This window comes from Lepisosteus platostomus, chromosome 12 (assembly GCF_059453375.1).
Source record: "Lepisosteus platostomus isolate fLepPlt1 chromosome 12, fLepPlt1.hap1, whole genome shotgun sequence".
In the NCBI taxonomy this organism is placed as follows: Eukaryota; Metazoa; Chordata; class Actinopteri; order Semionotiformes; family Lepisosteidae; genus Lepisosteus; species Lepisosteus platostomus.
The window spans coordinates 34759631-34773387 of record NC_142622.1 but is presented as its reverse complement, the minus strand read 5'-3'; positions in this window follow the sequence as shown (position 1 = coordinate 34773387).

The following is a 13757-nucleotide window of genomic DNA, read 5'->3' as shown; positions in this document are numbered from 1 at the left end:
TTAAAAAATGCACAACTTTTGAAAACAGCGCAATATCCCAAGACTTCAAATTACTTTTTTTAATAAAAACGTGTCTTTGATGCCCAGCCTTGTACAAGTCGGTTGTCCTGCAAAGACAAAGGTTCAGGTCAGTTACCATTCTTGCCCTGCAAATAGTTATGTTTCCTATTGAAAGGCAACCTCTGGTGTTGAAGGGCCCTCACACAGCCAAATAGAGATGCTCCTGAGAGGAGAAGGAAGTAATCACACTGTTGTGAATCCTAGTGACTCCTTGGTCAGTTGAAATGTAGACAGTGTATAGCACTGCTTGGATTCCAGCACACAGTGTCCAGATTTTTGTGAAGCTCATCCTACACACTAAACAGAGTCTGGAATGAGCTACTTCTGAGCCTCTCAGCTTCTTGCTTTTTAGTTCAGCGATTAGATTGCTGTATGGGCTTTCCCTGAGAATTCAATTTGCGCATTTGTTTTTAATCTGTGAGTGGTTGACTTCTTTCACTTGAAATCTCACTGTCTTAGTGCCCGGTTATCCTGTCATTATGCACAAGCTTAACATTTTGATAACACGTCAAGATTTCAATAAGAATTTAGAAATCTAATCTGTGTCACTGCTGTGTGTCTCAAACTGGTTTTGTATCCAGTAGGATTGCTAGAGTAAATCACTAGGGTAATTTACAGATGAATGATTGGCGCATAGTTTAAAAAAATAAAAAATCAGAGATTTAAAGAGTGTACTATTTTATTTTTTATAGTTTGATTTGTGTACAGCACATCAGACCCTTGCTACATTCTCCTTTTAAATGGTAACAATTTCTACCAATTGGATTTAAAATGCTATAAACATAATAGAGGTAATTGTCAAATCTTATGCTGCTTTGCATAACACAAAACTATTAATGGTCAAATAAAATTATTTTAAAGTAAATGTTTGAGGCTTTTATGTTCTAATGTATTAATAAAACAAGAGAATGTACTCTTCCCATACCACGCATTGATACCATTTTTAATATTTCGAGAGGTAAAAACCAACAAGTAGGACTGATTGTCCTACAGATGCAAAATTCCACAGATTTCTTGAAAGTTACAACTAAAACAAATCAAGTCGCAAGTTGGTCCTGATTTTGTCAGTGAATCGTTGACATTAAAAGCGTGACAGCATTCGTATTAGCGTGAGACAATTATTCAGCACAGACTGCACACTGCATACTCCATTTTGTGGGATTACAAATCATTGACCTAAATAGTGACCCCCCCCCCCGACTGAACAACACAGATTAACAACACTAAATTGGCAACAATCCAAATTTCCTGGACAATGTGGCTCAGAAACTGAATTTACAACCACTGGGAATTGTGGAGCTTTTCAAATCGAATTTTGCATGTTTATTGAAACGATCTTTGGTTAATTCTCGGTAAGCGCATTAGCACAGGTTTCCAGAACTGTTAGGTTTCTGGGGGAATATTGATGGACACCTATTTTCAAGTCATGCTGTGGCTGTGGCACTGATGGGGACACTCAAGAACATTTACCTTTTTATTCCTTATCCAAGCTTTCCTCAAGATGTTTTCGGTTCTCTGCTCCATCCATTTTCCCAGTCCTGACATGCCCATAACATGAATCGTCTGCAGCTGCCATACTTCACAGTAGGGATGTTGTTCTTTAGATGACGTGCTGTACTGCGTTTTCATAAAATGTAATGCTTTGCTTTGCATTCAGACCATCAGGCTGCATTTTAGTTTTGTCAGGCCAAAACACCTTTTGTGACCACAACATCCAAGCGCTTTGGGAAGCCACCTTTAAAGGCGCTATATAAAATAAAGTTTATTATTATTTTGTGTTAATAAGTTACCGTATGTGCAGCTTGCTGCCTCACAGAGCCAGGGCCCTGGTATAAATTCCAGACCTGGAGGGCTGTCTGCGTGGAGTTTGTATGTTCTTCCCATGTTTGCATGGGTTTCTGACACGGTCTCCAGTTTGCTCCTGCAGTGCAAACACAAACTGGTAGGGTAATTGGTTCCTGGGAAAATTGGCCCTTGTGTGTTTCTCTGTGTCCTATGATGGACTGATGTCTCATCCAGGACGTGTCCTGCCTTGTGCCCATTGCTTGCTGGGATAGGCTCCACTGCGACCATGTACTGGATAAAGCTGTTAGAAAATGGATTGATGCGTAGAAGTGACAGTACTATAAAGATTCAGCAGTGTATTGTGGTGTGGAACATGATTTTATATGGTCCAGCATACAAAGATGTATATCAAAGTGAATTGAAAAGGAAAAGTAGCACAATCCATGTCATTTCCCACAAGTTTCTAGGTTTCTTCTCAAGTAGGAACTTTGGTAAAGAAACTTTGCTCTGGCCACTAAACCTATGGTAATACTGCTTGCGATTTACTTTCTGGTTCAACTATGATGTACACAGGGTTTTGTGCTGAATGCAGTCTGAAATGACTGGTGATTAGAAAGCTAAAAATACGACTGTATCAGTCTTTGAATTTGTGTAGGCTTAGTGATTGTGGCAGGCTGGTCCAAGTAAGGCAATAACAAAATACTTGTCACTAGAGGTTGCCAAAAGGCCTTTAACACCTGTAACGACTCAATGGATGTCATTTTCATTATTACAGTTAGGGTGATGGGTTGTAATTCACTCTCTCACTTAAATTTAATTAGAACATAAGAAACGCTACAAATGAGAAGAGGCCTTTCAGTCCATCTAGTCTGTTTGGAAGTTAGAAGTTTTTTGATCTAAGTATCTCATCCACCCATCCAGTTTCGACAGTTTCTGTGTGGCTGGGTAGATTGCTCCATACTTCCACAACTGTTTGGGTAAAGAAGTGCCTTGTGTTCTCAGTTTTTAATATACTTCCAAAGGTCCATAGCTTCCATTTGTACTTTCTGGCTTGTAACATAACATCACTTTTATATAATGAATTTAACCACGGTACCATTAGGAATATTGCGTGGTCAAAAGTTTAATCAAAATGATACCTTTTGAAATATGATATGACATCTTATATTGAAGTAAAACACCCAGAGTTCACTCCTTTATTCCTGCCATAAAACATGGGTCTTTAATGTCTTTTCTTTCCCACAGTTATTGATATTTGGCAGGGATTTGATTCAAAACAGTCCAGAGAGACATCATCAGGTCCACAATAAAGACTTTTTTTAACAGGGGAATGAAGGCCCTCTTATGGAAAAAATAAGTGTAATTTGCGAAATGCAGTTTATCTCGCAGTGGTGGAGACCTCAGTTCAATTCCTGACCTGTGATGCAGTCTGCGTGGAGTTTGTATGTTCTCCCCATGTTCGTATGAATTTCCTCCAGGTGTTCCGGTTTCCTCCCATGATCCAAAAATATACCGGTCTTGTTTTCTGGCTCTTCACTGACCAGAGGGAGTGCTAAACAATCAAACATAGCAGAGGATGGTTTCAATCAATCAACCTCTGAGATATGGGCCCAGCACACTTTCACCACGTCCCTCTACCTGTAGCTTAATCGGCTTCTGGGAAAATAGGCCCTACAATGTGAGTGCGTGCATGTCTTTGTGTCTGCTCCTGCAATAGATTGGCGTCACATCCAGGGTGTACCCTGCCTTGTGACCGTTGTTTGCCAGGATAGGCTCAGATTCCCATGTGACCCTGAATTGGAAAAATATTTAGAATACAGTATGTGTGGATGGACAATGCTCGCTGACAGCACTACAAGTCATCTGCGTTCTCAACCGGTCTTCCCAGTAAATTCAAGATCCCATGGAACCACTCTTAATTAGAGGAGAGAAGCACTCCCCCTGCCACACTAACAGTGACACCATCTCACCTATCTCATCCAAATCCTTAAGTGTAGCTTTGTTACTTTTGTGCTGGCCTAGTGCTGTAATGGATTAAGGCTAATCTAAACCCAGCTGCAGCTATTGATGTGTCTTAAACTTCACTGCAAGTTCACTACAAGTTCACAAAAATCTGATGCCAGATGTTGTTCTTCCAGTATCTTTTACTGTTCTTTCACTTCCAGTATCTTCAGATCAACAACAAAGTTGTACTATTATTGTAATCCCACCATAGTTGTAATAATGGTAAAATACTGTATACACTAGAAATTTAAAGCAAGCTTGTAAGCCTTACCAGAGGCTTCTACTACACCTACTTTTTATGTTTCACAACAAATTGAGATAATGCCAATTCATTTATAAGTATCATTCACTGTGCTGTGCTGCTACATGCTTTTACAGTAACGCAGGCGCAGGCAGCAACATGGGAAGGAATTGTGGTTCACTGTCTCGTCGGGTCGGAGGCTTTAACCAGTACGTCCTCTGTTATCTATTAACACATCTACCTACTGTAGCAAATCTCCTACAATTGCAGATTTGGTTTATGCCATTTTAGTATAGGTGCAAGTTAAAGACGTACAGTAAATGAGGAAATGTACCGTAATTTGCTAAAAAGACCACAGAGCTACGTGTTCTTTTAGTATCTACAATGCCAGTGAAGCAATAGTCCAAGAGTCACGTATCTCACAGACAGTTTTAGAAACGTGCAGATAAACATGTCTTCAGCTTTTCTGAACTCAAACTTTTTTTTCATGTCGAGTGGCTTTGATACTTCCCGCGACGTATCAGAGACGTGCACATCACAATATTCCGTTAAACGAATATTTTTGTTTTATCGTTTTCTTTTTATTCCCGTCTTCCATCTGTTCAGTTTGAAACGGGGAGGAAGACCTGCACGGTATCAACTCCTGCACGCTTGGCTAACGTCGTCTCCCATGTCTTCAGTACGTCAAACTAGAGACAGCGACATAAAAAAATATATAGAAATTTAGAAAAAAATAACTGGAGTTCTGTTCTTTTGATGAAGGGCACACACAATTATAGACGACACTTTAACGTCTTTTAACCAATAGATGCAATACCAGTGCATGCCTTAAGTATTACGTTTAGTTCAAATAGAAAGCTATCAAATGGCTTTGGCCGTTTGGCCCATTTACTTATTGCTTGTAGTTTTTTGATCCGAGGATTTATATCAACTGTGTCATGAAAGAAGCCAAGGTAACAGGTTCAACAACATAACTGGATAGCTTATTTCATGATTACACAGCCCTTTGTGTCAAAACTATGCCCTTTGTCAGTTTTCACATAGGCTCCACTTGTGTACTCTAGTTCATTCTACTGTGTATACTGGAAGTTGCAGACCAACACTTTTGAGGATTTTAAAAACTCAGATCAGGTACTACTGCCGTCTTCTCTTTTCTTTCTCTTCTTATTTTTCTTTGGAAGGATTTTCAGTACAGCATTACATTTCTCGTCACGTAGTAACCAAAACTATACACAATATTCTGAATGAGATCTCAGTCATGTTTTGCACAATTGTAACATAACACCACTTGCTTTAAATCCTGTTTCAGCTATATATCCTAACGTTGTTCACAGTTTTTATTGCTTGCTCCCACTGTGTTAATAGAAGGTGCAAGCAATGTATCAACAAAACCCTTTTTCAAACTTACTGTTTTCCATTTTATACCTATAGTTATCATTTTACGACATTTTTAGTTGATAATTCGCATGCGTGTAGTGCAAAACTGTGAGAATTAGGACTGCAATGTCCCATCTTAGCTAGACGTTTGCACTGTGATGCATGGATGTTTTCATTAATTACGCAGCTAGGCCCGTATCATGACTGATTAGCCTCTGTACTTGACAGGATGAGTCCTAGTGAACACTAGGATTTCAAAATACCATGTGCAAGATTTGAAGGGGTATTTACCACTTTTATGATATTAGAGTTGCAGATGTCAAAACACTATAGGCATCGCAAACATGTAAAATGTTTTTTTTGGAGTTATTACCATCCAGAACATTAAAATGGGCCAAGAGTTCTCTCTTCATCTGTAACCATTATGCTATGTTTTTGAATGATGTGCTTTGGTCTTCAGTAAAAAAATCTGGCATTATTTTTTTCTGAAATCTATTTGATTGTTTTAGATAACAGTGATTGCAAGAAGAGAGGTCATCACTGTCAATAGTTCAAGCAGTACATTATTTGTGATGCTGAGCACACCATATGAACAGTGCAGCCTAAAATATTTCCAAAACGATTCCATACCTTTGCACTGCTTTTTCTTTCGGATTGGAATTAGTTAGTGCTGACTTTTTAGGACCATGCATTCTCTGAGCAGTGTGAGTTGTTTGTAACAATATTTTGAAGGAATCACAAGACCAATGTTGGGCCTTATTAGGTCAAAAACAACAGTACAATGTGGTTTTCCAGTTCATTTAACAGTCCCTGCACATTAAACACGAGCAGTGACCTGTTGCATGAGTTGTGCAATTCCTCCGAGTCATACATATTTCCCCGCTCCCTATTAACTCTATTGAATCATATCATTTTTAAGTGGGCAGAAACTTTAGATCCTCTAATTTCATTCTCTACACAAGTACTGTATTTATAATAAACCTTTCTCAGGACAGGTTATTGAAACATTATAAGGAAATGTATTCTTTACACATGTTTATAACTGTTATGTACAGACACAGTTTTTATATAATATCCTTATTTAACAGGAAAGAGTAATAAAGCTTAAAAAACACATTATGATAAAAATATCAGCAAAATAACAATAATGCTGCATAACAAGGCCTTGAGTGGTTTGCTTATCCAGTGCAATGCAGGGACATTGAAAGCGAGTCTTGAACTCAGGCTGTGCAGTGTTCTGACTATGGCCAGGAGTCTCTCTGTTCGTGGGATGGAATTGGAAAATAAAGAGTACAGGTGGTATTGTTTTTTCATATTGGCAGCTTCAGTGAAATACTGAAATTAACACCCCCTATTTTTGTGCCATATATCAAATTTCCTACAGAGGATAATATAAATTCAAATGAATTGAATTTCCAATGCTATAACACAACAATACTTAAAAATAGTAAGATGTTTCCTGGTGTATGAAGATATTTTAATGTCAATAACCACTCCTTTGTTTATTACTAAATATTTTGCTCTCCTACATACACCACATGACTATAGAGAAAGTTTCAAACTAGAGTCACACTTGTCCATGATCTTCCTTATAAAGATTTCTCAATATTAAGCTGCAACCACCCACTCACTATAGGGTATAATGAAAATAAGGTTTTTGCTTAGAGAAATAAACTAAATAATACCTGCAATCAATTAATTTGAAAGCTTCTATCAATCATTTTCATCAAGCAGAGTAATTTCTCCAGTGCAAAGTAATGTTGTAACAAATCATTTACAAAGCTCTTGAGTAAACTTGTGTTTGCCTGGTATATCTTTAACCAGCTCAGAACAGGACAAGGTTATAAACCTTGAAATTTATCACAGCTAATCAAATTGATTAAGCTTATTAACACGGCTACAAAAAAGTAAGGTAAGAAATATAGCGAACAACAATGTTCACATGTTTTTGATGTTTGATTATTAAAAAGGCCATTGTATCCACCAGCTACTGTCTGGATACCTTTATTTGGTCTTATGTGTGGAGAGTTTTTTCTTTTAACCCCTTCTCTTCTCTTGTTTATTGGAAATGAATAAGATTTTCAAATTTCCAAGGTCAACACTGCACTTGGGAAGGTGCCACAATGTAATCAAAAGGCACTGCCTGGTTTAAGAAAAGAGTCCTACAATTTTATTAACAGTAATGCTTACAAATATACACATTGTTAAACAGAACAGCCCTATCAGAACTATCCCATAAGACAATGTGAACTGATGTACAGTACATACTGTACAGCATTGAAGTTTCATCCACGTTTATTTACATCTTAACCTGCTTTGTTTGAAAGTCTGCCTTCAGGACAGCTGGACACAAAAACCTCCACCTGAACCCAGTGATCACTAGAAAGATTATTGATAACACAATAAACAATGAAGGAGCTGGGAGCTGTGACGTACATTTACAGTACAACATACAGTAGTCCTTTACAGTTGTCTTGGCTAGCAGGTTGAATTGATTTCACTGATATATACATATGATATATGATTATATAAGGTATATGATTGGAAATCTATCTCATACAGAGGCTGGAAGTTTACACCCAGACTGCCTACGTGTTTATTGACATAAATGCATAACTATTATGCAAATATTTCATGCGTACATTCGGCATACAAACTTTTACACAGATTCCAAAAAACGTGGAAACTGAATACTATAGCATTGTGTGTTAAGGCAGTTTTACTGGGTCAGATGGTTAGAAAAACACATATTTTGGTAGAATGGCACAGTACCCACGGTATTGAATACAATAATTTGATAGATTGAATTTTTCTTTCATATTTCTGGCCACCCACTACTAGTTTTGGCAAATGTGCTGTATTACAAGAATTGCAAGAAGTCTGTACTATTTTAGGAGCTTGTACCTCATTCTTTTGGAAAGTTAAATACATTTCTTGAATAAGTGGGCAAGAAGGAAGCAGGGCACAAAGAATTAACAAAGAAACAGACTCAATTTTGATTAACTTTCCATTCAAACATTGTAAACAACCAGAGGTGCAGACTTATAAAGTGTTTGTGCCATTCAAAAATCAAGATTATTTCAACAAAGGTTTAAAAGTGAGTGATATATGAAACCACTTGGTTGAGACGACTCTGCCCCGTTAAAATATAATTCTTTTATGGCTGAATTTATCTTTATTCTCTCATTTCTCTCAAGTGTGATTCTCTCATTTAAAGAAGTATAAAAATGTAAAAAGATTGTCAGCATTGGTTGATATATTCTATTTAATTACACAAATAGTATCTTTCAATTAATTTGACTTCATGATTTCTGTAAATTGAATAAATCATTCCTGGATTAATAGTACTTCAGTATGTTACTTCATGAACTGCAAAGAAGGTAAAGTTACCTTTTCATTGCTGTCATGTGTAAGACTCCACAATGGCTGTTTGATTTTCCACTTTTTTTCTTTTCTGTGTTGATCTTCGCACCTATAAAAGTATTGTTCAGGAGTGCAATATTCCAGAATAACTTTACAATTGCTAACTCTGTGATAAGATACATACAATCTTCCCTGCCCTCTGTGACAGGTAAGGGGATATTGGGTATTTACTGCTAGAAGTCTTTAAACTATTTCTTCAGAGGACAATTTGCAATGAAGGATTTTAAACCTGGAGTCTCTGAGCATGTTACAGTACATGTATATTGTATACTTTATCATAATGATGTTTTCAAAACAGAAAATTGCTTTCTACTATACTATTTGCTTCCTATAAAAAACACCTGAATGTTGTTTTATAAACAGGTTTCACACAAAAGTATTTTTTCCACAAACAAATATGCACCATGTAGACAGAGAACTTTAGCCAAACAGTTATGTTTCATTTATTTTAATGTTGTGAGAAACAAAAAAACTGTTCTGGGAATTCATCTGCATGGAATTATTTGCTTTCAATTAAAAACCAAAAACTCAAATCATTATTACTCTTGTGTAGTATGTGTTCCAGTCATAAATTGTAAATCTTCTTTCTGTGTTCTTTCTTGCCAGATGATATCATAAGATCCATTGAAAGCCATGTTCTTTTTACAGATAATAAGAATGGCCTCTATTTGAAGCTGATAAGTTAGCTATATTGCAGGCTGTTTTTCAGTATTCTCATTCATCAATCACTTAAAGATTTGCTAGCCTTCTGTACATCCTTAGAAGACAGACTTCCTAATTGAAGAGTCTCTAAAAATGTCACCGGATTTCATTTCTTTGTCCACGTTCATTACTGAACATTATCTCTTTTTGAAGTGTCTGAAACGGTCAAAAAGAAGGCAACCAGTGATTGACTACTGGCAGTGGGGAGTCTGAGATGTAATGCCCCAGTTACCCCAGTTACCGGAGATCAAACATCTTTCTCCAGTATCATTATTTCTCTTCCTGAAGAACTTGACTGAAAATTATTCACCACCTCTACATTTCTTTCTACGAAAAGGAAATACACTTTTGTAGTTGGGTCTGAAAAGGCAATAGAAAGCATTGTAGCTCTTTAGAAAACACCCACATATATATTGCTTATGTTTTATATTATTTCTGTTAGATATCCCATGTTGGTGCTTAACAATACAAATCTGGTTTGTTTCTTTTTAAAAATCTTTTCTCCTTTAACCACAGGTGGTCTAGGATAAATGTTCCATCCCTCCATTTTCTCCATCCAATACAAGGTAGCTGGAGTCTATCCCAGCAAGCAATGTGCACAAGGCAGGATACACCATGGAAGGGACACCAGTCCATTGCAGGGAACACAATTTATAACTTGGTTCATTTTCATGGACATTGAACAACATAATGTGAAGTGTGAAGCTACTGTTTACCTGGCAAGAAACTTCAATACTTCATATATTCCCAGCACGTATTCGGTTTTGGTGCTGCCTCAATCTAATTTTAAATATATTGCACGCAATCACTTATGACGTGCACAGATTACAATCACGGTTTTTGGATTTAATCAAAACAATGGAAAAAAAAGAGAGAATTCTCACTCTTAGAATTCCTGAGTGGCCAAAATAAACCACAGGAAACGGTGTCTGACTTACACAGCTTGTTATTTTTAATTCTACAGGATGTTCGTCAGCAAAACGAACACGAACTTCTTATTGTTTTCTTGTTAGGTTTGCCACTGTTGCAGCAAGAATAAATTCAGTTAGGGTACATGAAAATCAGACTTATATATATTGTATTTTTTTCAAAGTTTATTATAAAAACACCTTATGTTTTTGCTGTGAATACTAGATAGGGAGAAAACAAATTAAGATCATTTTAATCCCTTTGTAAGGCTGTTGTATTCAGATATGTAAAATATATAGAATGAGGAAGTCTTGTGCTATTAATGTAGCTGTACCTGTAAACCCATACATAAAATGCCTTATATTAGCATGTAACATTGCCTGAGTTAACCAGAACAAAATACTTGGATCCTTTGTCTCCTTACGTGATATTCAAAATGATCTTTGTAAGAGGTACAGTATGCATGGAACCACATCATTGATTCATGAACAGACCCCACCTAAGAAACAATATGTATGCGTAATTCAGTTTTAATTTCTGTCTTATGAAATCAAAAGTACTGTAGTTTTCAGATGACTCAGCTGACATCTGCAATGTATTTGTTAGAGGAATTAAAGTGAAAAGAAATACAGAACAATGGTTTATCGGTTTAAACTGGAAGCTTTATTTCATGTCCTGAAAGACATCAAAGGATTACAGTTACATTTTTAGTGGTTAGTTATTTAAAAAAAGAAATAGGAAAAATAGCTTCGATTGGCTTTAAGAGCCGGTTCAGTACTGAGGCTTCTTAATAATCTTTCATTTCCCTCTCTGTTTGTGAGCAGTTCAAAAGTGGAGTGTTTATCTTAATGTAATCAGCAGTTCAATACATTGCCATCTGTTATCTCTCCTTTAAAATCCCCCCAAAAAGCAATGGAAGATTTATTGTCTTGAAGAACAATTTGGTACATCTCCAGAGAGTCTGGTTTCACTGGCCTATCCAGCACTCTGGAGCTGTACAACTTTTAACCATGAAAAGCAATATGAGGTTAATAGATTTTTACAAAGAGCTGTTTAATAAAATCAAGAATAAAAACATTACAAAATATATGCTGTATTAAATAATGAATTATCGTGTATGTGATCCCTTACAAAACTGTGTTATTGTACTTATCTTAATCAGTGAGCAATACATATCACTTGGTCAAAAGAAATTAAATTAAGCTAACACTGATTCAAAGTAAATGAGTGTATTCTCTGTAAAATGCACTTAACAACATGGTTGCATTGATATGCTGGGAAGCGCTATTCTTTTTAGTTATGTTTTCATTTATTTTAACACAACCATGCCAGCAATTACACTGACCAATTACTGGAACACAAACACTTTATGCACTTTGCCCATTGATTTAGCTACAAAGCAACTGGTTTACATAGCAACTGTAATTTGATGTCTAATGCAGTTAAGATTATAAAGACATGGTGCATTCTGAATAGGCACATTAAATTTTGTTATGCCTAATGAAGTTAAAGCTTTTTTTTACCTTTCCATGCTGTTTATGAATGTTGTATTTTTATATTTTAAAGGATTAAATTGATCCCTAAAACTTCACAGCAATCCTAAAATTCACAGTCAGAGAAAACTGAATTCGGTTTGTTTGGTTTTAACGCAAAATTATTTCATGATCACACAACTTTGATTCTCAGTCTGCCTTTTTAGTCAGGGAAAGTTCAGTGTAGTTATTACTGGTCTAGATATTGTTTGACCCAGATTCATAGTAATGACTAATACTCGAGGCATTCTGTTGGAAAATCAGGGTATGGTCTTTTAACCTAGCAAATATTTATTTTTAAATTAAGATGTCTGGGTGATTTATGTCAGAACCGATTCCTCTTTCAAAATTTCCTTAATATTTTTCTAGCTTGACTGAAGAGAATATTTCTTCATTAAAAGGTACCTAAAGCAAGCCAACCATTAAATTAACTTAACTTTACAAAGCTAATCACAGTGGATTTGTAATTCTCTGTCAATAAAATGTAATTGTGACACCATGTTGGAAAAATGAAAAAAATGCATACCACACTACACATTTTCATAGTTTCTACTAAAACATAGCCCTAAATTATATGGATGATTGAAAAAGGTGAAACTGATTTAGATGGTACACCATATATATATATATCAGTAAACACTCAAGGATGAAGTTGTTCAGTTGGGGAGCTGCGTCAACATGTGTAGTCTGCAAAGGAACAAGTAATAGGTTTATTACAAGTAATAGGTTTATTAGCTACCCACCTGAACTACTTCAACCTACTTCTGCTGTAACCCACTATGCCTTCCATTAAATCTTTTTCTAGATCTCTTCGTTGTTCCTTGTCTTCCTCCCTGGGCTACTTGTCCCCCTATCTTACTAAACCAGTATACCGTCTCTTCACAGCGATCTGTCCCAAGATCAGGCTTTCCCAACACCTCCTATTCCTTTACAGATGTCGTCGTTATAATATCATTCCTAAAGGATTTCACCTCAAATTGAACACTTTTTCTTTTGACTCCGGTAATACTCCGAGACTTCTACAACAGTCTTCGTGGAAACTAATGCTTTCTACCATTCTCTCCCTCAAACAACAGAAGACTCAAGGATACTGTAAATCCCTCTTTCGATTGTTTCAGGCCATTTCTCTGTCAGTGCCTATCATGATCACAAAGTATATGTGGAATAAATTGCAGCACATGGCTACTGTACAGTGTCACATTCATTCCTCTAAACAACATTGGGGAAAATAAATAAGGCCTATGAAAAACATTACGAAATTAAATTCTGCACTAATCTATATTTCATACAGCTTGATATTAGAGATGTGTGTCTCAGATTCTTACACAAAGTCATAGCAAAGGTTCTTCATGCAAAGAGCCGCTGTCCTCCCTTCAGCTAATAGCTACAAATATCTCCAGACCAAGGAAGAAGCTCAAACCAATATAAGCTGTTATAACTGGGATTTGTTTTAAAACTGAAAACAGTGTTTTCAAAACAGATGCACTTCTGGTGAACCAATCAGATGTGCCCGGATGCTACAGGGTTGATACTATACCTTCAGGGTTTGACATGTGAGCACCAAGGTTCTTCAGAATTTGTCTTTTAACTGGCTCATAATTTAATATCGTTCTCTAAATTATATGATAGACAGAAGCTTACAGAAGACCATTCATAAAACACACCAAGCACTGCTTTAGGAATCGGTAGTTTAATGAGAGCAGAGAGAAAAGAAAGAAAGCACT